Genomic DNA, 26,275 nt, shown 5'->3' on the forward strand with positions numbered 1-26,275 from the left:
ATTCCCTTTTGTGTTAGAAAATCTTTATCTAAAAAATACTCTGAAAGACATGGAAACTCTTTTAGATTTTGAACCAAGTTAACCAATGGACTTGCCATGAATTTAAATGTATCAAGAAATCTGATATGAGTAATAGGAGATGTGTGAATTGTTTTTGTGAATGAAATGTATTTCTGATCCGTGTTTGGAATTGCTGAGATACTTCCAGAAGTCTTTGAGAGTTCCTTGATAAATAGATGTGTATCATAATGAGCGTTGTTATGAAGAAAGACAGGAATGAAAGAGGGGAGTTGATAATTAATATTACAACTTTGATGAGCCGGACCTCTATATTTACCAGTGAGATGACAATGGTCTCTAACCTTTAGACCTTTACCAATTTTCTCCTCACAAATATGACAGACATTGTTTTTTATAAATTCCCTTTTTTCTTTACTTGTTAAGGACATTGGTTTATTGGTTTCTCTCATTATCTTGGTTAATCGAACACAGTCTTTTTCTAGTCGTTTCACAAACTCCTCTGGGGTATTTGAGCCTCTATACATCTCTAACTTGTTATATTTATCACCAACGGATGATTTGATATAATAACAAAAACCACAAGGAGTATGTTTTTGATATTTATTTGTGTATGATTCTTTTGGATCTTGAGAAGCAGTATCAATTTTTTCTAAAATACTTTCAAAATCAGCATATATAACAAATGGATGTTTGATCTTTTTATTTTCATCTTTGAATGTGATCTTTGAGCCTTCTTTAGGCATATTGATTACCGTTGATTTATGTTCGCCACAATAATTTGAATGTTTATCTAATCTTTCTTGTGAATTGAAGAAGTTAAGACAACGCAAACAAATATATATTTTATTTGTTCTCTTACAGACTTGTGGTTTTATTAATTTAGCAATATCTTTGATGTATGTATAATGTGAATTTTCGTCTGAATTAAAATATAGAAGATTAATATGAGTTTGTTTACAATTGTCAGAAAGCTTTAAAACCTGAATGTTGTTTGTTTCTGTTAGACCATAAACATTAACTGATAAATTATTCATCTTTTCAAATTTAGGAATATCATTTAAAGTCATCGGAAACTTTAGATCTTTCGTATTTAATGTATTCTCATATTTTTTATAATGAGATACTCTTTCATCATGAAAATGTGGAGGATGTAAGTGTGCTAAAATAGACCAGAGAAAACATTTATTGTCTTTATTTTTGATATTGATAACTGCTTTTCTATTTTTGATAACACTGGGTAAATCAATGTAAGAAGAAGCTTTTAGAGGATCTGATTTAAGAATATGAATGTCTATGTAAATAATTTTTCCTATATTGAATCCACTTCCTACGATTGAATTATCCACATCTTGCTCTTGTTTAATAAGTTCATCATAGACTCCTGATGTTTTAAAATCTTGATATGAAGATATAAAGTGTGGCTCAGTTCTCATGTATGGTGCATCTATAACTCCTTCATCCTTTGTCATTTCTAATTTTACTCCCATATAAAATTTAAGTGGTTTCATTTCCTTTAGTGTTTTTTCAATCAACGTTTGAACAGCAGGTTTAACTATTTCTACAGCATCAACTATAGACTCTGGTTCAGGAGGTTTGAAGTTAAAGACTCTTATTTTAATATGTCCTTTGAATGCTCCATCAGAGTTTTTAGTTGTGATAAAATTTGATAAATGTAGATTTGTTTTAAGATGTATTTTGAAGCCTTTCTTGAGGATATTTTTATTACATGTAGAACAGTGTTTTGTTTCAGGTGGAAGAGGGGAAAGTTTGTTTAAAATGTTGTATGTATGTTTTGCGGTGAGAATATGTTGTTTATAATATTTTACTTCCTTCTCGCAAGTATCACAATAAACCATATTTATAGCGTGAGAAAACGTGGTGTTTTATATATATCACTGTGCTTAAAATAAAACACTTTTGAGCTTTACAGCTCCGTTTTATATATATCGCTGTGCTTAAACTAAAACACTTTTTCACTCAGAATCATCTAAGTCATAACTATCACATGAATACTCAGAATCATACTCAGAGTCATCAATAAAGCTACTCTCATAACTATCATTTGAGCACAAACTATTAGTATCATAACTATCATCTGTGTTCAATGAAATACTATCATCACCATCGTCCAAGTTCAATGAAATACTATCATCACTATCGTCTGAGTTCAATGAAATAGTAAAATCTTCACTGCTGTATTGACTCATATTTAATTAGCAAGAAAAATATTCCCATCAATATCTATATACTTTCTTTCATTAACAGATTCAATCTCTACAATTTTTATATCAAAAGTTATCTTTAAATAATCTCTAACTATCATAGAACGAAATGACATTTCACCAGAAATATTAACATCATTCATTTTACTTAGATCTACACCCTTTGGATTATTAAAGAAAATACAAATGTCTCCTCTAGAATTATTAATGGTCTTATCATTCTTTTTCAAAGTATCGTGGTCAATCACTTTTTCAAGCTTTGAATAAATTGCCAGGAGTAGAGGAGAAACTTTTGTTAGATTTACTTTAATGGATGTCTTTCCAGGTATAGTTAGAGCTCTTCCTTTAAATGAAATAGAGGGGCTCATGTTATTTTCCATAACTGGTTTTACCCAAAAATTTCCATATTTATCTTTGTTCAATTTAACATCTTTGACATATTTTTCTATATCTTCCACCGAAGTAGAGATTGATTGAAATTTGTCTTTTGTGCTTTGAAACATTGTATTTATTAATGAATAAACTTGCGTTTAGTTTAAGTAAAAATTTACCACATAAATATGATAAGTTCTGAAGGATATTTAGAATTTCCAGACTCTCCATATGATAAATTAGAGAATTGTCCGGCTTGTGATAGAGTGGGGCTTAATGATGAGGATTCATATAAACAATGTATTTTCTGTGATTTAATTTTAATTAATGATAATAAGAAATATAAAAAAATATATAACTCTTTTAAATTAGAACCAAAAATGAATTACTTTACAAGATTAATAAGAGAGATGAATGTTAAGTATTGTGATGATAATACACCATTTCTTTCAAGGGAAGAGACTAATTGTATTGAGGAAATGTATAAGGGTTTAATGATATTTATTATTCAAAATAATTTTAATGGAAATGTTAATACAAGATACTATATAAATAAAATAATGGATTATTTTGAAATTAAACCCGAACTCAGGATAAAATATAGAGTTTCTCAAATAGCTCAAAAAAAGTTGGATAACTTGTTTTCCAAATATATAAATGAATGATTTTTTACCCGTTTGGGAAAATAAGATAAAATTTAATAACCATAAAAACATTCCAAATTCATTGAGATGTCTAATAGTTGGTTCAAGCGGATGTGGAAAAACCTGTTTACTTTTAAAGATGCTCCTTGGTTCTAATTTTTTAGATTATGATAATTTAATAATTTTTACAAAGTCAAGTTTTCAACCCGAGTATCAACTACTCTCACAGGGTTTTAATGCGGGTCTTAAAAAGGAAGACATTATCGGTTTATTTAAACTTCAAAACAAACTAAATGATTATAATATTGATGATATAATACAATTATTTTGTGATACACAGAAATCAAAATCGAAACCCATAACTTGTATTCTCAGTGATAATACGGATGATATACCTTCACCTCAAGATTTAGATAAATCAAAAAAGAACCTTGTCATCTTTGATGATTGTGTTAATGAGAGAAACCAAACAGTAATGGATAGCTACTATACAAGAGGGAGACATTCTTCTTGTAATTGTATATATCTTAGTCAATCATATTTTCAACTCCCTCGACGCTCAATAAGAAACAATGCCAATACTTTTATTTTATTTAAGTTAAATTCAATAGATGTAAATAATTTTTGGAGAGATAATTGCTCTACGTTATGTAGTAAAAAAGAATTTGAAAATTATATGAAACACACGATTGGAAAATATAAATATATTGTTGTGAAACAAGATGAGATACTAAATGATATTTTTCAATAAATAAATACAGAAAATGAATACTGAAGAAAGAGAAAGAAAGTTTAAGGAACATCAACAATTAGTTTCAAAAGTTGTTAAACAACAGGAAGAGATAAAGAAGAAACGGAGACAGAAACTAACTGGTGAAGAAGCCTTTGAAAGAAAACAAGAGAAATTCTTTAAACCACTTTTGAAAACTCAACACCCTACAGTTCCCACGGTAGAATTTACTCCGAAAAAACTTCAAATGCTCAAAGATTTTAGTCAGATAACAAAACAAGAACTTGGTGAATTAGAATATGATGACGAGGGATTATTTCGGAAACTTGAGCAGGTAAATCAACCCCCTAATTATGTTGTGGAAGCTCTTCAAAACAATGAATATTCTGCGGGTTCAAAAACCAGAGCAGGTCTCATTCCAACAGAAGAACCAGCAGTGTTTCATCTTGTGGAAGAAAAGGTATTGATATTTAATGATGAATTGATGTTCTTGAGTTCTACTCAACCAAATGTTAAATTAACTCCAAGATTAATGTTTCTTCTAACAAACCCCGGATTCAGCGGTTCAAAATATTTTGAGGAACCACTTGATATGGAAAGAGAGGAAGATAGGGTATATATTGAGTTGTTAAATACACTTGATTATGGAGTTTCTGTTGCTGGTAAAAGTAAGAAGAATGAGAAGGAGAAACATATTATTGATGCTTTAAGTAAGCTTGGTTCGGGTGTTAGTTTTCTTCCAAATGACCCATCACAATTAGTTAATAGGCTATTATTGTTATTAGGTAGTAAGAAGGCTGGAAACAACAATTGTTTTAATGAATCCTCAGCCATTTTAGATCAGTTGATGAACATGAAAATAATTAATAAATGTCAATACAAAGATATTTTATTAGATATTAAATAAGATGAGAAGCACAATTCTTAGTTTTAATTTCACAACGAGCGATTACACAGCTTCATTCCCTTACCCACTACAACTTGACCCCCTTACCTCATATGAGGCATCTTTGTTGTCAATGGAAACTTACAATACCCTTTTTAATATCACAGAGAAAAACAACAAGTTTAGTTATAATCCAGGCACTGCCTACAAAACTATAACTGTTTCACCTGGAGCTTACGAGATTTCTCAAATATCTTCAGAAGTCTCTCGCCTTATGAAAGAAAAAGGTGATGAACCAAAAAATATTGTAATAGATATTCAAACACACACTTCAAAATCAACTATTAAACTGAAAAATAATTATAAAGTTGATTTCACGATTGAAAATTCGTTCAGAGAGCTATTGGGTTTCTCTTCAAAAAAGATTGAAAATAACGGGACGTTTTACAGTGATAATGTTATCCAAATATCCTCCGGTATAAATTCAGTATTAATTCATTGTGATTTGATTGATGGTGCTTATAACGATGGAATAAGAACAAATACAATATTTTCATTCAGTGCATACTCAACCCCGATTGGTTATAAATTTAATATGGAACCAAAAAATCTTGTCTATTTACCTGTGTCAGTAAAAACCATATACAGAGTAAATTTTAGGATAACCGACCAAGATAATCGTATGATATCCTTTAATGATGAAATTATATCCATCAGAATTCACCTACGTGAAGTTTTTCAATAAATAAATAATGGTTATTGTAAGAAAACACGAGTTGGGAAAATATAAAATAATTACAGGGGAGGGCATGTTCCTTTCACCAGACTATACAAGGTATGTGGGTAAAGGATACTATAAACCTAAGAGACAACGGGGTGTGGGTCATCAATTTCGAAATAAAGGAGATGGGATAATTGATACTCTAATGGGTATTGGTTCAACCATTCTTAAACATAAAGACCTAATTGGTTCAACTGCTTCTCTCATGGGAAATGTAGCAGGTGTTGTAAAGAGTATAAAAGATGCTCAAAAGGAGTCCCATAAATTACAAGCAATCAAAGAAATTAAAAAAGGTAAAACTCAACTATCTTCACAAGAACGACAAAAAATCATTAAAATACTTGGGTCAGGGTTTCAACAATTTTAATACTATATAAATACAAGTATGGAAGCGATTGATAGTATCTATGATTTGGATGATACGATTATCATTTCAAACTCTACTAAAAAGGAAGACTATTTTAAGGTAAATGCTATTACAGGAACCGACTGGAATTCAAACGGAACAAAAAGTTTTGAAATAAATAATCAACAAACTTACTTGAATATAGCTGATAGTTTCTTGCTGTGTAAATTTAAATTCACTAAGGCTGCGAATAATACTAATGCTACACTCGTAAATGATTTCTTCTGGAAAATGTTTGACAGTGTTCGCCTGTATATTGGAACACAAGAGGTTGAAGCGGTTGATTATGTCTCTGCTACATCTGAAATGATGAAATTTACACTATATTCGTTTGGTGATAGAATGGGTAAGGGAGCTGTTGAAGGCTTTATTCCTGATATGTCAACGGGAACAAACACAGACCCTGGTTATAGTCAAAGGAAGTCAATGTATAATGATGACGCAAAAGCTGAGAATAGTTTTACCGTAGCAGTACCTCTTAAAGGTATATTTGGATTTTGTGATTATGATAAAGTTTTGTATGGTCTTAAAATTAGATTTCAACTACAAAGGAATGATAATGTAAATAGATTGCTTTTTGGGGCTGAAAATGCTTTTGGCGACAATAATAAATTTGTTATTAATGATTTGTGTTGGTATATCAATGAATATACTCCTAATCTTAAAACGGAGGAGATGTTAAATAGAAGACTTAACTCAAAGAAACCGCTAAATGTATCATACCTTAAAAGAAGATGTCAACACGTTAAACTGGAACACACTACCTACACTTGGAATTTGGGTGTTCTTGAAGGAAAGCCACGATACCTATGGCTCATTTTTAAAAAACCAGATGGAGAGGAGGGTACTAATAAGAATAATGCGCTGAGTGATAATGCTAAGGTGAAACAACTTCGGGTTTCTCTTGATGGCACATTTTATCCGCGAGATAGATTGGAAATTGATTGGGAAAAAAATGATTATGCGGAAGCCTACAAGTCCTACCAAAAAGTGTGTGAAAGTAATGGTAATAATGATCCTATTTTGGATATGGTTGCATTTAAAGGTTTATATACAATCTACGCAATTGACCTGAGTTCTCAAAAGGAAACTATAAAGTCTAATCGAGTGGATACTTCTCTATACATTGAAAGAGGGGAGAATGAAGAAGTTGATGCTTATTGTTTGCTTTTGGAGGAAACAGAATTACAGATTAATACAGATAATGGTGTTATGATTAATATCACATAGGTTTTTTCTCATAAATAAATGGTAGGGGTATATGTTAATCAAATCAATCTTAATAAATTAACATCTTGTATTCAAAATCAAAAGCCTTGTATTATTAATGTTAATACAATTCAAAGAAAAGGAGCTGTAAGAATTGATGTTTTACTCACACACACACAAGTAAAAACACTAAATGATGTTGGATCACTTAAAATTAAAATGACGAAACCTATGTTAAAGAAATATTCAATAGACGAGTCAAGAGGAGGATTTCTCCCGTTTCTAATTCCTTTATTTGCTGGTTTAAGTGCGGCGGGAGCATTGACTGGTGGTATTTCAGCAGCGGTAAAAACTGCTAACGAAAGGAAGGCACAACTAAAAGCTCAAAAAGAATTGGAAAGACATAACAAGGAGTTGGAGAAACAAATTAGTGGAAGTGGTGTAATTGTAGATTTTGCTCAAAAACTTGAAAGTCTACCTGATAAAGCTAGATTGTTGGTTGGTGATATGCTTTCCTCTATCGCTCAAGCGGGTGTTAAACTAACTAAACGGGGTAATGGATTGTATCTTTCTCATAAATAAATGGATAAATGGTTTAAACAATTTGGAAAGAATACAACGTCAAATATAGAACTAGCCAAGTATTGTAAAACACTAAAAATTGATAATGTGGTAATCTGTATGAGAGATGAATTAATACATATAAATAAGAATACAAAGAATATTATTATGAATTTAGACACACAGAATGGTTCTCATTGGGTTTGTATTCATAATAGTCAGGATAAATATTATTTTGATAGTTATGGTATGCCACCACCTGTTGAAGTAATACAATTCTTACAGAATGGTGTTTATCAAACATTTCAAGTTCAAGAAATTAATTCTAAATGTTGTGGTCAATTATGTTTATATGTATTATTTCAACTCAACAATAATGAAAATTTTTATGATATCATTTTTAATCTAATATAAATGACTTATGTTGGAAAAGATGGTTCTATCTTTGGAAAATCCTCTCAGGATATTGATTTATCAAATTATTATACAAAGGCACAGGCTGAACGACAAAAATATAGTGTAAGTAAAAATATTAATATGAAGAATACTTATAAATTAATCAATTATCCAAACCCTACAGATGCGAATGACTTAATTAGATTAAGTGATTTATCACAATATATATTTTTAAAGAAAACAGCACGTTTTGTGAAAGAAGTAAAATTTAAAACCACAACACCTGGTTATACTGACCATACACCTTTCCTCATTGAATTTAACTACCTGCTTACAATTGAATTTTATAAAGAAGGACATTTAGTTAATATGCGAATTAATAAATGGGGGTATGATATGCCTGATTTAGGGTATAATTGGTCTTTTTCAATAAACATAGAAGACCTACATGATTTAAATCAGTCTCGTAAAGAAGAATATTATCCACTTGGTGAGGATAAGGATTTATGTGGAAGTACAATTAGTAAACAACAAATACGTGATTTTAAGAAAAGAAAAATATATGATAGTATAGCGATGGTTCGCATGACAAAGAAGGAAGGTAATGAGATAAGGATAGAAAGCCGAGGAATACAAACCGATTTGGTAGTGGGAAGATGGGGTGGTATTACCTGTCATAATATTAATCTCACATATATTTCTGATACATAAATGGCAGGAAGAAGACTCCAAGAGAATTATAATTTTTGTATTCAAGGATACCTACAAGAAAAGGGTGCTCGGTATTACATACCTTATGATTTGGAGCATATACATGGGAATTTTGTCATTAAAAACTGGCCTTATACTGATATTGTTAAACCCACAAATAGAGACTTGTTTAAAATATTAAATAAAAATGAACTTCTCAAAGTTATGAAATATAAAACTCTTTTAGAAATCGTCAACAAATCTTATTGGTATCCTATTATGAGAAAAATAATTATAGATACAAGAATATCTCAAAATCCAGATGAGTATATGTATAATATTCTTTGGGGTTCAAACTCAAGGGTAGCAAGGGATGAGGAAGGAGTTGAAGAAGAGAAGGAGGAAAGAGAGAAAAAGGAGAAGGAGGAAAGGGAGAGGGAGGAGAAGGAGGAGAGGGAGAAAAAGGAGGAGAAGGAGGAGAGGGAGAAAAATGAGAAGGAGGAAAGGGAGAAAAGGGAGAAGGAGGAAAGGGAGAAAAGGGAGAAAAAGGAGAAGGAGGAGAGGGAGAAAATGGAGGAGGAGGAGAGGGAGCAAAGAGAGAGGGAGGAAAAATATAAAAAGATGGAAATCATTGAGATTCATAAAAGATTGAGTGTATTAAAGCAAATAAATCAATCTCAACGCACCGAAGAGGAAATTAAAGAATTAACAACTCTTATGAAGATAATGGTTTCAAAAATAAGAACGTCAATGTCTTCAATTTCAGGGAGGAGATTTAAACGAGAAAGTGGTGAAGAAGAAGAAGAAGAAGAAGGAAAAGATTATGTGATTGATGATGTTGGTGTCATTGACTTTAGTTAGTTTTTATTTGTAAATAAATGGAGGAGAGAGTGAAGGCATTCCTTAGGATTCTTTATGTTTTAAAAATAAAGATTGAAATGTATATGTTGAAAACCAAAAAGGTTTTGATACTCTGTCGGAATTTTTCTGATAAATAAATATGAGTTATTGTCTCAAATGTAAAAAGAAAACTAAATCTAAAAATATCTCTTATGTTAAAGCTAAAAATAATAGAGTTTATCAAAAAGGAATATGTCAAGTATGTGGCTCTAAAAAGTGCCAATTCATCTCTCCTAAAAGAGGAGGAGACATACAAAAGTTTCTGTCAGGAAGTAAATTTACAACAACTGGAATTCCAGGGGAATTACACCTTCCAGGGTATTCTTTCTGTGGTCCAGGAACAAACTTGGATAAAAGATTAGATGAGGCTGACAATCCTAAACCTTGGTCTAAACCTACAAATAGGGTTGACGAAGTGTGTATGAAGCATGATATTGCTTATGGGAAAACCACTACGTTGACTGAAAAACATAAAGCCGACAGCGAAATGTTGTATAATTTGTCTTTGATACAAAATCCAACGTTGAGAGAGAAAGTTGATAGGTTTATTGTGAGAAATTTGATAAATGCTAAATTGAAACTTGGTCTTGGTTATTCCTCAAAAAACTATTAGGCTCTAATGATGTCATCAAGACTGAGGAGCTTTTGGCTGAAGAATTACACAAACCTATAATCACAAAGTTTAAAAGAAGGAAGGTTTATTCTAAATACACTGACCACATATGGTCCGCTGATTTAATTGAATTGAATAATGACAGGGGATACAGGTATGCTTTAACCGTTATTGATTTGAGGAGTAGATTTGCCTGGGTTGTCCCTTTAAAAAATAAAAGGGGTGATACTTTAATGTTAGCCTTTAAGCTAATATTTGATCGGGATAAAAGGAAACCAAAGAAGTTATGGACTGATGAGGGAACAGAGTTCTATAACAAAATATTCATGAAATTTCTTAAGGGGAAGGGTATTAAATTATACAGCACCTTTAATGAAGGAAAGGCAGTTGTTATTGAGCGTTTTAATCGTACTTTAAAAGAGAAATTATATAAAAAATTCACACAACTCGGTTCTCAAAAATGGGTGTATTTAATTCAGGATATTGTAGATAATTACAATAATACAGTTCATTCATCAACACAATCAAAACCATCAGAAACATTTACAAAATTAGAATATGAAAAGGAGATTAATTTGAGAAAGCCCAAGTTTAAAGTTGGTGATATTGTAAGAATATACAAATGGAAAAGTCATTTTGAGAAAGGTTATACACAAAAATGGACTCGTGAATTATTTAAAATCATTGATGTAATGGATACAGTCCCTTGGACCTACAAATTATATGATTTAAATGGAGAAGAAATCTTGGGTTCATTTTACTCACAAGAATTACAAAAAACACAAGTAAGCAGATAATACCCTTGAAAATAATAAATAAATAAATAAAATGTAATGGGGATACGTTTTTAAATCTGTGAACCCCAAACACAGAATCCCACAACTTTTTAGTTGGGGCTTAACTTTTGTGTGTGTATAATGGGGATACGTTTTTAAATCTGTGAACCCCAAACACAGAATCCCACAACTTTTTAGTTGGGGCTTAACTTTTGTGTGTGTATAATGGGGATACGTTTTTAAATCTGTGAACCCCAAACACAGAATCCCACAACTTTTTAGTTGGGGCTTAACTTTTGTGTGTGTGTGTATGTGCGAGTGAGTCATAATAATATACAAACCCTAACCCAACCCAAGCCCTAACCCAACCCCATCCCTAACCCAAACCCATCCCTAACCCAACCCATCCCTAACCCAACCCCATCCCTAACCCAACCCCATCCCTAACCCAACCCCATCCCTAACCCAACCCCATCCCTAACTCAACCCCATCCCTAACCCAACCCCAACCCTAACCCAACCCCATCCCTAACCCAACCCCATCCCTAACCCAACCCATCCCTAACCCTCACATTCAAAATCCCAACCCTAACCCAATCCCATCCCTAACCCAACCCCAACCCTAACCCTCACATTCAAAATCCCAACCCTAACCCAACCCATCCCTAACCCTCACATTCAAAATCCCAACCCTAACCCAATCCCATCCCTAACCCAACCCCAACCCTAACCCTCACATTCAAAATCCCAACCCTAACCCAACCCATCCCTAACCCAACCCCATCCCTAACCCAACCCCATCCCTAACCCAACCCCAACCCTAACCCTCACATTCAAAATCCCAACCCTAACCCAACCCCATCCCTAACCCTCACATTCAAAATCCCACCCAAACCCTAACATAATCTTTCTTTTCTTCTTTTTTAAATACGTATTTCTTTTCTTTTTTTCCTCTTCCTCCAATTCTGTCTTTCAAGGCTTTTAAGTTTGAAGAAGTAGAAATGGGAAGAAAGAATTTTCCAGCATTTTCTTCCTCGAACTTTCTTGATATTGCTTAAATCAAGCGTCATTAAATAAAGAACATTGTTCATTGCTTTAGAATCCAAAGAGTCTCCAAGAGGAACCCCACAGGTAGAGTCTCCAAAATAAAACCAACTTTCCAAGTTCCCAAGGTATAACCACATTCCTGTTGAGCCTCCAAGATAGGTATCACATTCCGAGTCATCAAAACAAAACCCCCATTCCGAGTCTCCAAAAATATAACCATCTTTCCAAGTCCCCAAGGTAAAACCACAATTTTCAGAAATATTGGGGGTTTCCGTGATAAGTCTCACATAGTATAACTGCGGACCATCAGGGAAAACTTCCCTTTCCCAATTTTTTAGGGTTTCTATGATGTGTCTCACATAGTATAACTGCGGACCATCAGGGAGAACTCTCCTTGCCCAATTTTTTAGGGTTTCTATGATGTGTCTCACATAGTATAACTGCGGACCATCAGGGAGAACTCTCCTTGCCCAATTTTTTAGGGTTTCTATGATGTGTCTCACATAGTATAACTGCGGACCATCAGGGAGAACTCTCCTTTCCCAATTTTCAGAAATTTGTGGGTCTCCAATGTATGACTTGTATTCTGGCTCATCAAGGTAGAACTTGTTCAGTGGGTTTTGTTTTGATAACTCACAACAAGTATCATCATGGTAAAACTCTTTTTCAGGATTTTGTGGATCTCCAAGGTATAACTCTTTGGCTGGGTCATCAAGGTAGAACTCGTTCTGGGGGTCTTGGTTGTTCAAAATGTCTTCAAACAAAAAAATAACTTCATCCCAAGTTGTGTTAAAAGCAGAATTTTCATTTCGTATCTCAGATACAATTTCCTGTGAAAGAAAATAACAATGTATTAATTTAATACAATATTTTTTATTTGTATAAATCAAGCTCTATGAATATTAAAATAAACTTTGTTAACTCTTACACGAGTCTCATCTTAAAAAAAAAAAAAAAAAAAAAAAAAAAAAAAATTAAATAAATAAATAAATAAATAAACAAACTTACCTCCATTGATAAGAGGTTCGAGTCCAGTTCATCAATCTGAAGGTTGAGTTCTACACAGGTAGTAGGACTCCATGGAATAGCAAAGTTATCCCATTCCATTTCGGCATAGTAGTCCATTCTCAAGTGAAGCAGAAAGCGTGTTTGAAAAAGCCTGTGTGGTCGGTGCCTTTTATAAGGACTGGGTGTGTCTTCCTGTGGAAATTCCCTGGGCGTGTCTTAACTGGAAATGATGTGATGGAAATTCCCTGAAAATGATGTAATGTATTACCTGGAAATGATACAATGCTGAAGAGTTTATAAAGTGGGTGGGACTTAGCAAAAGTGGGAGGAGCTTAGCAAAAGTGGGCGGAGCTTAGTAAAAAGTGGGCGTGGCTTAACAAAAAGTGGGCGGGCTTAGTAAAAAATGGGCGTGGTTTACCAAAAAGTGGGCGGAGCTTACCAAAAAATGGTATGTGGCACTGGAGGCGCTCAAACAAGAACATTGAGGGAGGTTTACCATTTTATCTTAGCTCAGTTAAAATATCTTAATAAAGAACCAAACTCAAACATATTTTTTGTTAATATATTAGATGGTGAAGAGAGTTGTAGGAGAATTAAATTATTTCCCACGCATAAACAAATATTTGTAGGGTCGTTGTTTGAGTGGGTTATATTCACCAGATGATATTAAGAGTAAAAGGTTAAAAGGTCCATGAGGTCAGAAGGATCACAGGTGTTTAAGTGGTCTAATGAATAAGGATAACATGTCAAAAGGTTAGAAGGTTCGTAAAGAACAGGGTGAGAGAAATATAGGTGTTTAGGGGCAATGAGGGAGGGAAAGAATTAATATGGAAGTGAATGGGTCAATGTTTGAGTGGGTCAAAGATTAATCTGCCAGATGATATGTAGAAGAAGGATGATAGGTCTATAAGAGAAAACAAATATTTGTAGTGTTTGAGTGGTCTAATGAACAACATTAAGGATAGGTACTACAGACAAAAGGTTCATAAAGATGAGGGTGGGAGAAATAGAGGTGTTTATGATTTTTGAAAAAGACAAGGGGGTAAATGACATTAGATACGGATTTCACATGTTAAACGGAGGTGTCCCAGAAGCAACATTATTACACTACTTGCAGGTCCTTCGCTCTTCGTTGTTCGTTCTTTGCTCTTGGCTCTTCGTATTGAGAGGTCCTGGTGGTCGTGGGTTCGCCATCTTTGTGGTGCTTGGAGCGGTGCTCGGTGCTTTTGGTGCTGTGAGGGAACGGACCTCGTGGGCGGTCGACGAGGAGCCTGGAGTGGGGAGTTGGCTCTGGCCTGGAGCAGAGCATGGGCGAAGCGGACGGAGGGCTTCCTCGTGCTGGAGCTTGGAGCCGCGTTGGACGGTGGACAAGACTGCAGACAGATAAGCTTGCACCCACGAACCATCACACGACGGACAGTTATTTTTATTAATTAATTTCCCCTGTGCTGTTGTCGAAGTGTGAGTGCGGGATCCCGATTTAGGAACATTATTTATCTTCCGTCACGTTCCATTGTTTCGGGTTCCGTCAAATAAATCTATTTTTGTACATTCTAACCTGGATTTTCGGTTGAGTTCATTCCGCATTACAGATACACGCTTCCGCCTCTTCCTCTTCACTTCTTCCTACCACGTTTTATAGCAGAGTCCGAGTTGGTCGTCGCCTCAATTAAAGCCGTTCGGTCTTCACGGTCCCTGGTGTTAACCTTGAGGGATTCGCACGACATATAGTGTCGAAGCAGCACAGGTGAGTGCCTTTCCAAATCATGTCCAATTAATTGAATTTACCACATGTGGACTCCAATCAAGGTGTAGAAACATCACAAAGATGATCAAGAGAAATGGGAGGCATCTCAGCTAAATTTCAAGTGTCATAGCAAAGGGTCTGAATACTTATGTCAATGTGATATTTCAGTTTTTTCTTTTTAATAAATTTGCAAAACTTTCTAAAATCCTGTTTTCTCTTTGTCATTCTGGGGTATTGAGTGTAGATTGGTGAGGGAAAAAATGAATTTAAACGATTTCAGCATAAGGCTGCAACATAACAAAATGTGAAAAAAGTGAAGGGGTCTGAATACTTTCTGAATGCACTGTAAGTTATCTTGCTACCAGTCTTGGCTAATATAAATTGGATGTGGCTAAAATAAACTAGTTTGGTTTAAATGAGAAAAAAACAAAAAAAACAGGATGGCTACAAATATATTGTTACAGATACGACTTTGATGGTATGGTGGGCCGAGCGGGATGGCCGCCGTATCCGTACAAGTTACCCGATTGTGCCCGAACGTTGACTAGCCGCGCTATGCTGGCTCAATAAGAAAAAGAAGACACCCGGCTGGGTTATAATGACACAATACGACACCAGGGGTTCAGTTCTCAAGACCTCCGGAGGAGGTTATATTAAGGCGGAAGGTTAGATTACAACTACAAGAGGTACATCATAGGAAGACAGGCACTTAGACACAACCTTATATTATTCCCGACAGACCACAGAGAAACAGGACAAAAACTGACTCACACGGGGATTGATGGCTAGGAAAGCGGGTATTCGTGATGGCCAGCACAAGGTGCACCTTGTGCTCAGGGACAGGATGGCGCGGCCCAAAAGATGCAGGAGGTCTCTCAGCGCTCGAGGTGGCGTCTTGTCGTCTCAAGCTGGGGGCGCATCTGACGTCACATCCGGCGCGTGGCCGCGTATATCCGGCGGGGAGTGACACGCCCTCGGCTCGTTAGCTCCGCCTCGTGGAATCGGCACGTTGCTTCTCATTGGGTGCGTGCGGGGGGGGGTTACTGGCTCCGCCCCTGACGAGGAGCTGACAGCCAGCCCCTTCGGGGTAACCCCGTGGAGCGCATGGTCTGGAGCTAATCGAGCCGGTGTGAGGACGCATCCTCCCCCGCTCCGCCGCCATCCCCTCTGTTGTTGTTGTAATTGTTGTTGTAGTTGTTGTTATTGTTGTTGTTTGGGGAAGAAGATGGGAGGAGGTATGGGAAGGTCCTAAACTCACTACTGGTGCCATATAATCACATTCTGGTGCAACGAAGAGTCATAATTAATGGAAACGAGGCCTTAACTGACATAGATTAAGAATAACTAGGAAGATGTCCGAAAGTTGTCTACGTGTGGTGCGGTGGACCTGGGCACGACATTTAATGGGGGAATAAGGGGAAGGTCGGCTCTACTGATTGTTATTTACATGCAATGGGACTAGGGAATGGGGGACTGGGGAAAGTTGGGGAGTATTGGAGAAAATAGGGGAATATTTACAAGCGGATATGGAGGCCAAATTCCATATTCGCAACATTGCACCCTTCTCTACCCTCGGGGCGTCCCGACCCGATAAATTTTTACCTACTTTAGTGTGGCACGCAATGTAGTTCCCTCTACTATTAACTCTACCCTGAGTGCGACAGTTTTACAGATATTCACAAATGAGTAAATATGTCCCCCTGCGACGTTGCACCCTTCTCCTCACAGAAACACACCCACAGGATAACCGAATCCGGAAAGAATTCGCAAACTACACATACAGCCGGTAGGGAGCATTATTTACAAGACTACGCTGCTATTTACACTACGATCCAGGACCTGTTTTTGGAGGAACACATGCAGATGTTATGCATAGAGAGAGCGCGCTTGCCAACATCGATACACCAACCCACGAGTGCTCTGTGGCCGACGGCCTTTAATAACGTGCAGAGCACCCTTTCCGAGCATCAACAGCACCACCCCACCACCAATCGGTGCAGTCACCATTGTTCAATGATTAAAAATAAATGCGACAACCCCTAACCCTGCAGGTGTCTCTTGCTCTTCTTGTGGTGCACTTGGTGTCAACTAAAAGTGGTTCACCTGTATGGCATAGGTGCCACGTTGACCCATAGGTCCATCCACGGGTGGTGCTTGGCCGCAAAAGAACTACGGTCCATTGTGGGTGGCCACCAACATTGCGGTCCATATGGTGTATCGATCCAGGCAGCAAGCAGCGAAAGTGCAGGCCCACAACTGCGTAGCCAGCACCTCTCTCTCCTCTCTCTCTACCCCAAAGCCAGATCCTCGGAGGTGGGAGACAAAAGAAGAAACAAGTGAGTAAGGTGGTAAGGGCGCAAAAGTGCACGCAATATAAGGTAATGCACACTGGGGGCACATGGGAACCAGGTGAGACAGGTACGTTCCTATCGTACGCCCCCCCCCCCCACCAGGTAACCTACATGGCCCCTCCCTTACCCCTTACTGTATCCACAAAACACAACACTACCCATAAACATCTACTTTACAAATCAACAAACATCCCTACTGTCTTCCCCGTTCCTCCCATAAACCAAATTCGTCTTCTCTCCCTCCTAACCAATCAAATTTGCCATTTTCAACTCTCATCAAAATTTGCCATTTTCAACTCAACATCAAAATTTGCCATTACCAATTCATCATCAGTCCCTCCTAGGGAGGGAGAGATGGAATCACCCCAATGTCTCATCCACGTCGTGATGCGTCTCACAAATCCTCACAGCAATTCTCATTTCTGCAACACAACCAAAGAAAACACAGGTGTGGAGTCATCATCATCACCACAGGTAAGTGGCTGCGTATGGTGCGACAGGTTCATCAATCCTAACTATTTCCTAAATGACTTTAACAACTTTACACTACCCGGGGTCTTTCTCCGGCCAAACCATTGGCCCTCTTACACTATGGGTTCTAAAAACCAATTCCCATTGGCCAAACTGTGGTGCTTTTCAATTTGGGGTCTCACTCCCCCGATTCATCTCCCGGTGCCCTCGTACAATTTCTGGGCTGCGACGTGTACCTCTCCCAGTGGGTCTACCCACCTGCACACCTCCACCACTGCAGTTGCCTCCGAGCTTACCTGCTCCTTACCCTAACCTAACTACCAGGGGAAGGCCCTCTGGCTCTCTCCCCACTCCGTGCCCTCTCTGGCACTGGGCTGCCCGATCCACACCCGGGATCCTCAGGCACCCACTCACAACTACCGGCTCCCAGAGCCCACCTGCGGCCTCACCTGGCCGACATCCTCACAGTGGTGGAGTGCTCAACCAACTACACACACTAACAGGCTACACGCCCAGCCATTTCCACAACACTAATGCACCCATTCACAACACCATTCTGCAACCGCACCACAAATGCCAATATCCAACCACAATTTACCTGCACCCTCTACCTAACACTTACACTACCCGCCCCGGGTGCTCGTGAAAGGGGTCCACTCTTCCCCCATCCACACCTTCGCACCATGCACACCACTCCGTACCACTCACTCCAACTCTCTCCACACACCTGTATCTGCACACCTGTGCTCTCACACCTGGTGCCACCGGCACCCTTCTCTCCCCAAGCGCATTCGCGCTGATCCATACACTCACTACTCATACACTGCTCCACACACCTGTCCAGTTGCACACCTGTGCAATCACACCTGTTCAATTCTCACAAACACGGCATCATCTCAGCTAACTACTCCCTTCTGAAACTTGCGCTTCCCAGTCGTCCCTTTAACTATTGCGCTCCCTCGTCATTATAATCCACACTAATCTACCTGCGTCCCCACTACAGGTATCAGTCACTAACTAACCTTAACGTTACCTAAGGTCATCTTCTCTAGATCCCTACACACAATATCCTAACCCACCCGGGCTAGTTTTCACTGCCATACACCCCATAAGCTATTGCGCATTTGCCCCCCCCGTATGGGAAAGGTGGCAGGGATGCCACCCTCTCCCACCGGGCCTATCGCTCCTCAATCCCCCAGTCCTCTGGCACTAATAAGCCCCCCTTATTCAGAGGTACTGGGTCCCGCCTCGGCATCTAAAGCCGAGGCGATCCACGGGGGCGCCTGCTCGCCGGTGTAAGGTCTTATCCGGTCGGCGTGGACGATCCGAGGGAGGGCTCGTGGCCCCATTTTGATCTTAAAGACCACGTCACAGATTTGCGACAGGACGACTCCTGGGCCTTGCCAGGGGGAGGTGAGTTTTGGGCACCTTCCCTTCCGCCTCCGGGGATTAAAGAACCAAATCTTCATCCCCGGAGCGTATTGACTCCCCTGGCTCCGGTCGTCGTACCTGCGCTTCATCTTTTCCCCCGCCAGATGGAGTTGGCGGCGGGCGAAGGCATGGACTAGCTCCATGCCTTCCTCTAGGTGACGTGCGTACCCCTCCCTCGGCGGGTTAACCACTGTGTCTGGCACGAGACCGCATAGCAAGTCGGCGGGAGCCCGTAACTCCCGCCCATACATAAGCAACGCTGGACTGCATGCGGTGGCCCCGTGCTGGCTGGTTCGGTAGGCCATGAGCAAGTAAGGGAGATGTTCGTCCCAGTCATCCTGACGGGTGGTGGTGAACAGTGCCAGTTGTTGGATTAGAGTTCGATTGAATCTTTCCACCATCCCGTCAGATTGAGGTCTTAAAGGCGTTGTTCTGGTTTTCCGAATTGACAGGAGACTGCACACATCTTTTAGCAATTTGCTCTCAAAATTTCGTCCCTGGTCGGTGTGCAACTCCTGTGGAATCCCATGCCGGCACACAAATCCTTCCACGAAGGCCTGCGCTACCACCCCTGCTTCTTGGTTGGGGAGGGCGTAGGCCTCCGGCCACTTGGTGAAATAGTCCATTACAACGAGGATATACTTATTACCTTGGCGGGTGCGGGGCAGCGGTCCTAGAATATCCATAGCCACCCGCTCAAGGGGGGCCCCCACCTGATGTAATTGAAGGGGGGCCCTCATCCTCCGTGCTGGTCCCTTTTTGGCAGAACAGGCGTCGCATCTCCGACACCAGTCCTGTATGTCGCGCCCCATATTCACCCAATAGAACCTCCGGCGGACCCGAGATATTGTCTTTGTCCTGCCCAAATGGCCGCCGGAGCGGGTACCATGCACCTGTTGCAATATGACGTTCTTGAATTTGTCAGGGACTATCACCAGCCAGGAAGTTCGATCAGAGGGAACCTCCACCCACTTGCGATACAAGATGTTGCCTTTCAATTCCAGGGTCTGCCACTGAGCCCAATATGCCTTTGTCTGCGCCCCGAGGGGGGTGACCTCTTCCCCCTTTGGTCTTTGCCCCAATTTGACCCATTGGAACACCGGCCCCAGAACAGGATCCTCCTGCTGGGCCGTGCTCCAAGCCAACTCTCCAAATTCCTCGTCCGCGGTTAGTGGCAAAATTGGCCCTCTCACCCGGGTTGCCCGGACGACGAGAATCGGGGCGGAATCGCCCAATTGCTCCCTCTCCTCGTGTCTCGCACAAAATTTACAGTTTTCCCCCAGACAAGGACGCCGAGAGAGTGCGTCCGCATTACCATGGGCCTTCCCGGCCCTATGGGCCACATCAAAATCGTACTGCTGCAACTTTTCCAACCACCTTGCAATTTGGCCCTCCGGTTCCTTGAACCGAAGGAGCCATTGCAAGGAGGAATGGTCAGTTCTAACCAAAAATTTCCGCCCGTACAAGTACGGGTGGAAATGGTTCATGGCAGCCAGCATAGCCAATAACTCTTTGCGAGTGACGCAATAATTTCTCTCGGGCCTACTTAAGGCCCGACTATAATAACCAATCACTCTCTCCACGCCCTCCTGTGTCTGAGACAAAACTGCGCCCAATCCTTCCTGGCTCGCATCCGTGTCCAGGGTAAATGTCCCGTCACTGGTGGGGTAAGCTAGAAGGGGTGCGGATGTTAGACACCCCTTCAATTTTTGGAAGGCCTCGTGGCACTCCCGTGTCCAATTAAATCGCGTCCCCTTCTCCGTAAGCCGGTGGAGGGGACGGGCCAACTCCGCAAATTTCGCCACAAAGCGCCGGTAGTAGGAGCAGAGTCCCAAAAATCCCCGCACCTCTTTGATGGTACGTGGTGCGGGCCACTCCTCTACCGCTTTAATTTTGTCTGGGTCTGTTTTTACCCCCTCGCTGCCAATCACGTGACCTAGATAGGCCACCTCTCTTGCAAACAAAGTGCACTTACTCGGGTTCAGCTTCAACCCTGCCTGTCTGAGGCACCCGAACACCTGGTCCAAATTAGCTAGTGCCTGGGGGAACGTTTGGGCATGTACCAGGACGTCATCCAGGTACACCAGGCATGATTGCCATGGCATGCCGCCTAGTACATGCTCCATCAATCTCTCAAAGGTGGCGGGGGCGTTACACAAACCAAACGGCATCACAGTAAACTGATACAGTCCCTTACCTGTGGAAAATGCCGTTTTCTCCTTCCCTGCCCTATCCATCTCCACCTGCCAATACCCACTCTTGAGGTCCAAAGTTGTGAACCAATTTGAGCCCGCAACGGCATCGAGGGTGTCATCAATCCTTGGCAGGGGATATGAGTCCTTGAGTGTCACGTTGTTTAGCTGGCGATAGTCCACGCAGAACCGCGTGGTCCCATCCTTCTTTTTGACCAGCACAACAGGTGACATCCAAGGACTTCCCGAGGGCTCGATCACACCTGCGTCGAGCATTTTTGCAACCTGCTCGTCAGCTTCCGCCCTCTTGCTCCAAGGGAGCCGTCGGGCGGCCTGACGAATAGGCCGGGCCTCACCGGTGTGGATCTGATGTTTCACCAGGCCCGTACGTCCAATATCCTCGGTGGACAGGGAGAAGAGGTCCAAATGGGACCCAACCAGTTTGTGTAAGGCCTCCCTCTGGGTACCTCCCAACTCTACGCTACTACGATTTACCATCTCGCAAATGGGATCGGGCCAATTCCTACTTGTTATTGAAGGCTCCCCCCGGGGTCGGCTCGGCTGGACGTTCTCGCCCCTCACTGTCGCGACTTCCTCAACTGGGGTGCAGCCAGCTACCCTCGTGCCCCTTACTATAGTGCGTGGTTCTGTACTCACATTTACTACTCGGACGGCCACTACCGGTCCGTCCGTTTTTACAAGGGTGCGGCCCACGATTAAACCCGGTATGGACTGCGCTGCCACCGGTTCGACCAGGCCGCAGGACTCCTGCCATGTTGGGCGAGCTGCCCACCGGGCCGGCACTATCGCCTCGGCCCTTGGGGGGATGGTCACGGCCTCGGAAGCCTCCAGCTCCGCTCTCTCGGCCGTGCTCACTCCCCCTAACGGCAGCTCTTCTACTCCCACCTGCAGGATCCCCCGGCACAAGTCGATTTTACAACCGCTGGCAGTCAACAGGTCCAACCCTATTAAACATGGGTCGCACACCTCCGCCACCCAAACATCTATCTCCCTCCTTACCGACCCTAACTTGAGGGTCACAGAACCACGCCCTATGATCGGGGCCGTTACCCCGGTAGCAAGCTGCAAACTATAATTTTGCAGGCGCTGGATCTTATCCCAGCCACCTGCGCTCGAATCAAGGACCACAGGGCTGATGATCGTGGCGCTAGCTCCTGTGTCCACTACGGCGTCTACCCCCACGCCGGCAATTTTGCATCTAATTGTCAGGCTACCGGTTCCAATTTGGCCACAATAAATGACCTGTCGCGTCAATGAGGGCTCTCCTCCATCCTCTGCTGCCGAACACCGCCCTACGTGCCCGACACCTTCTAGTTTCCCGGGGTCTGGCGGGGGGGTGTCTGGGGTCGGCTAACCCGCTCCCCCCTGGGCGGAGTTGAGGACCTCAACTGCCGGGGATCATCCCGGCGCGCGTTTCGACAGTGCCGCGCCAGGTGACCCAGGCGGTTGCAGGTATAGCACCTCACCTGATAAGGTGCTTGCCTCCGGAATTCCAAATTCCCCCCCCTGTAGGTCCGAATTGGATTACCCGCTCGTGGTCCACCGCGGGCCACCTCCGGGGCCGCCTGCCATGGTCCAGGTCCCGCCAGGCGCTGGTCCACCAGCCTCCGGACCATGCCCGCCAGGTCAGGACCCACGTCGGGGGCGGGCCCCCTAAGGGGTCCGCCCTCCATCGGGGGTCCCATCTGGCGGACCGCCATTGCGAGACGCTCGCCCCCCCGGGCCAGGGGCCTCGCTGCTTCCCAACGGGCCGCAGCGTCAGCCGCCTGGCTCAGAGTCTGCGGGCGCCACATGGCGAGCTGTTGCCGGAGCTCAATATCCGGGAGGGCCTGGATAAAATGGTCCAGCGCCAGGCTTTCCCGGGAATCCGCTGCCATGCTAGCATGTGCGATCCCCACTGCGCGGCGAATGTCGTGGGCAAGTTCCCCGATGGCTTCCTGGGGCTTGCGCTTTCGCAGCGCGAGCTGAGCTTTAACAAGCTCGCTCTGCTGTTCTATTCCAAATCGATTAATTAGGGCGTCGCGGAGGGCTGGCAGGGTGAGAGCACCCGCTGGTAATGCCGTCAGCACCTCCGCCGCCGCGCCGCGCAATGCGGCCACCAGGTGTACTCCACCTTCGTCCTCACCCCAACCGTTGCCCTTACACACACAGTCGAACTGCGCCAGGTACGCGCGTAGATCACTCTTGCCGTCATACGGCGCGAGTGGGACCTTGTGGGACCACCTCGTATGTGAGTCGTTGCCCGCCTGCCGGACCCCGTGCGTCGCCCCTTGCGGGGTCAGCGCGGGGCCGAACCGGCCGGGCCCCCACAGTACACTACCCCCAAGGGGCTCTCGTGCCTCCCCGGTCCCTCCAACAACTACCCCTGTTGGTGTCGATGCATGGGTCACACCTCCGCAACCCGCTACCCATTCCATACCACCACCACCACAACCTTGCTCACCCACACCTCGCACCTCTCGTTCCATACCCTCCGGACCAGCCATACACCTCACTCTTGGCCTCTCACGAACATCCGGGTCTATCTCGACCCCCAAGCTTATTAAATCACCTGGCGCATCATACGCACGACCATATTGGTCACCACTTACACCGGGTCCTCTTTCTCTTCGCTTCTCCTCCATCACCTGCGAATCCCTCATCCGGTTAATGAGCACATCATCACGATCCGAACACAGACTCTGGACCAATTCTTTTACCTCCTCTTTTATCTCTTTCTTATCCTCTCTCCGTCGCTTTTTAATTTCGCTCACCCCTTCTTCCACTTCTTCTAATTTTTGCTTCATCTCCTTCATCTCTTCGTGCGCCCCTTTAAGTTCTTCCTCTAACTCCACTTTATTTTTTTCTATGTGCTCCCGCACCTCCCGCTCTTTAACCTCCATTACCTCTACCACCTTGTCCATTTTCCTCGTCAGGTCCTCATGTACCGTCTGACACTCTTTTTTAATTACCCCTACGTCCTTTTTCATCTCCTTCTGTGTCGATTTTAAACCCTCTATTACCGCTGTGTTCTTCTTTACCTGGTCCCCCAACTCCTTTTGTCCCACTGTCAGTTGTTCTACTCCCAGCGTCAACTCCTCTATACCACCTTGCAATTTTACAGTCCCCTTTCTCACCTCTTTCTCCATGCGCTCCTTACAGTGCCTCACCTCCTCGCGCACTCCTCCGACCTCCTCACTCACTCCTCTTCTGATCTCCTCTCCCATCACTTGCATCTCCTGCCCAGATGCCACCCTCATCTGCTCCATTTCCTCCCTGTGAGCATCCAGTTTGGTCTCTACCCCCATTCTGACCCCCTCTATCTGCTGCTCCATTTGTTTAACTTCCCTTTCCGCTTGGTCCCTCATGTCCCTCAATTTGCCTTCCATACTGTTTTCTAACCCCTCTAACCCCTTTTGCATCCCTTCCATTTGATTCTCTTGAGCGGCCATTCTGTTTTCTACCCCCATTAACCCATTTCTCACCTCTTTTATCCCATTGTCTAACCCCTCAAAATTTTTGTCTACCTTCTCACCAGTACCCCTCGCTTCGTCCCTCATTACTCCCAATTGCTCACTCCGAGCCCTCGCTTCGTCCCTCATTACCCCCAATTGCTCACTCTGAGCATCCATCCGGTTCCCCATTACCCCCATTTGGTTTTCCAATCGCTCACTATTCTTTTCCATAAGGGCCGTCATTTGTATAAAAAAAAGTTCCAATCTTCCCAGCGGCGCTACTTCGGTCGCGGGCACGGTGACCAGCGAGGCGCCATTTTGTGCGCCCGCTTCTTCGTGCGTGACGGCGCTATTTTGCGAACCTGCCGCCCTCACTGCTTCGCTCTCCTCCTGTCCCTCATTTTGGTCCTGGATCGACCCTACCTCACTCTCCTTTACCGGACCCCAGCTGTCTTGATCCGCCATAGCGCGACTTGCAAAATTCGAGTTTCGTAAAACAAATCCAATTTTTTTTTTTCCGTTATAATTTCGTCGAGCGCAGTACGCGCTCCGAATCGATTTTCCCTCCCAAAATTTGGGCCTAATAAATTTAGTCCCGGGTTCGAATTCCACTCCTCGACACCAATTGTTACAGATACGACTTTGATGGTATGGTGGGCCGAGCGGGATGGCCGCCGTATCCGTACAAGTTACCCGATTGTGCCCGAACGTTGACTAGCCGCGCTATGCTGGCTCAATAAGAAAAAGAAGACACCCGGCTGGGTTATAATGACACAATACGACACCAGGGGTTCAGTTCTCAAGACCTCCGGAGGAGGTTATATTAAGGCGGAAGGTTAGATTACAACTACAAGAGGTACATCATAGGAAGACAGGCACTTAGACACAACCTTATATTATTCCCGACAGACCACAGAGAAACAGGACAAAAACTGACTCACACGGGGATTGATGGCTAGGAAAGCGGGTATTCGTGATGGCCAGCACAAGGTGCACCTTGTGCTCAGGGACAGGATGGCGCGGCCCAAAAGATGCAGGAGGTCTCTCAGCGCTCGAGGTGGCGTCTTGTCGTCTCAAGCTGGGGGCGCATCTGACGTCACATCCGGCGCGTGGCCGCGTATATCCGGCGGGGAGTGACACGCCCTCGGCTCGTTAGCTCCGCCTCGTGGAATCGGCACGTTGCTTCTCATTGGGTGCGTGCGGGGGGGGGTTACTGGCTCCGCCCCTGACGAGGAGCTGACAGCCAGCCCCTTCGGGGTAACCCCGTGGAGCGCATGGTCTGGAGCTAATCGAGCCGGTGTGAGGACGCATCCTCCCCCGCTCCGCCGCCATCCCCTCTGTTGTTGTTGTAATTGTTGTTGTAGTT

At 42.4% G+C, this 26,275-nt stretch overlaps 1 protein-coding gene across 1 annotated transcript in view; it reads left to right on the forward strand.

The window, feature by feature from the left end:
* The window catches only part of NFXL1 (nuclear transcription factor, X-box binding like 1), a 153,059-nt gene that overhangs the window by 68,786 nt on the left and 57,998 nt on the right, over positions 1-26,275 (forward strand). The window lies entirely within an intron of this gene.

This window comes from Myxine glutinosa, chromosome 2 (assembly GCF_964187855.1).
Source record: "Myxine glutinosa chromosome 2, kmMyxGlut1.1, whole genome shotgun sequence".
In the NCBI taxonomy this organism is placed as follows: Eukaryota; Metazoa; Chordata; class Myxini; order Myxiniformes; family Myxinidae; genus Myxine; species Myxine glutinosa.